Source organism: Wasmannia auropunctata, unplaced genomic scaffold (assembly GCF_000956235.1).
Source record: "Wasmannia auropunctata unplaced genomic scaffold, wasmannia.A_1.0 LD336092.1, whole genome shotgun sequence".
Lineage (NCBI taxonomy): Eukaryota > Metazoa > Arthropoda > Insecta > Hymenoptera > Formicidae > Wasmannia > Wasmannia auropunctata.
The window spans coordinates 3,199,709-3,201,755 of record NW_012026798.1 but is presented as its reverse complement, the minus strand read 5'-3'; the positions used below and the strand labels follow the sequence as shown (position 1 = coordinate 3,201,755).

General features: G+C 31.3%; 1 protein-coding gene across 1 annotated transcript in view; it reads left to right on the top strand.

Moving 5' to 3' along the window:
* The window catches only part of LOC105447802, an 11,693-nt gene that overhangs the window by 5,597 nt on the left and 4,049 nt on the right, over positions 1-2,047 (top strand). The gene's annotated exons all lie outside the window — the stretch shown is intronic.

The following is a 2,047-nucleotide window of genomic DNA, read 5'->3' as shown; positions in this document are numbered from 1 at the left end:
AAAAAAATCATTAAACGCACTGATCTGTTTTTATCTGTTGTACTATCGCATCAATCGATCGATTACATATACATATGATCGATGTGTGCGAGACTGCAAGATAGAAATCCTAGCGTTCCAGCGCCTCTTGTGTCAGAAATTGTAAAAGTACACTTCCCCCACTCCGCAACTGGGCGACGACGATGATGACGTTTCTTAATCTGAAATTCCTACATTTCGGACTTTGCATTACAATATCTCCGCTCGTAGGGCACGTACAGAAAAAATAAAGACACTTTCATTATACAAATCAAACCCTAGCTATCGATTAAGCCTAATTAGAACTTAATCTGTTCGACCGTTATTGAAATCTCAAAATCTCGGGTGCTCGCAACGCGACGGCTCGCGTTAAGAGATCCGGCATGGCTTGACATATATGACGTATCATTTTTATACTGATACATACATATATTTTATATTATATTTTATTTATATTTATAGTTTTTTAAACACTTGACATCAAGCCACTACCGTGTCTCCTGATATGTATCTGCACCGTGAATGAAGTGCAAATGAGGTGTAAATAAATGTACCTGTCTCTTCTGCCACCCCTTAACGGGTGAGTTCTGTAAAACACATGATACGCACAATGTATTATTATATCTTTGTTGTTTACCGAAAATAACATAAGAGCATGGAACTTGTTCCGTTTTATTAATTATTTTAAATCCTAACTAACAAATACCGCATATATAGATTCCAGACATCGTCGTTAATTTGTTAGATACCACAATATAAACAAATGGATAGCGAGAGAGACTTATAACTTGTTCTGTTTGATTTATTTGTGTTTAATAACAGTTACCAAACAAGTGGATCGACATCTTCGCCCGATTGTTAAATAATGGATTTTAAACAATTGCAATAGTTTAGACCGATTTCTAAATCCTAATAAATAATTACTGCATAGACAGATCTCAGATATCATCGTTAACTTGTTAAATATTGCGTTATAAACAAATGGATAGTGTGAGAGGATTAGAACTTATTTCGTTGAATTTATTAATGTTAAATAATAATTTTCAAAGTGGATCATTGATATTTTTATTCGATTATTACATATACTTTAAACAAATGCAATATTTCAATCCGATTTCTATTAACAATTACTGTACAAACACATCTCAGATATTGTCGATAATTTATTAAATGTCGTGTTATAAACAAATGGATAATGCGAGAGATTTAGAACTTATTCTATTTAATTTATTAGTGTTAAATAATAATTACCAAATAAATAAATCACAGATATCTTTAGATTGTTAAATAATAGATTTTAAACAATTGCAATGGTTTGGACCAATTTCTAAGTCTTAATTAACAATTACTGCATAGATAGCTTATATATCATCGTTAACTTGTTAAATATCGCGTTATAAACAAATGGATAGTGTGAAAGGTTTAAAACTTATTTTATTGAATTTAATAATGCTAAATAACAAATATCAAAAAGATGAATCATTGATATCTTTATCTGATAATTAAATAATATTTATAATTTAATATGGTAAATATTGATAACAACGGACCCAGCCCCAATGACCTTGACCTTCATGTATGTTGTCAAGGTCATGACCCTGAGTGATTATCAAGAGGTTTTAGCCGTCGCTCGTTATTCGTTAAAAAGTTATTAACAAAAAAAGTAACAAATATTATTAAATTATTATTAAATATTATTAAAATATTATTAAATTATTTAAAAAAAAGTATGGGCGCAGGCGCGGAGGGAGGTTGCAGGGGGGAGGGGCTCCGCTCCTCCCCCCGCCTATTATTTAGCCAATATCTATTGCAGAAACAGAAAATACGTGTTTTAATGCTCCTACTTGTTTAGTAAGGCGAAGATTTAATAAATATTCAGCTTACCTAATATACTTTCTACTTTGCATAAGGGTCTGTCTATTATTTAGCTAATATCTATTGCAGAAACAGAAAGTACGTGCTTTAATGCTGCTACTTGTTTAGTAAGGCGAAAATTTAATAAATATTCAACTTAATATACTTTCTACCA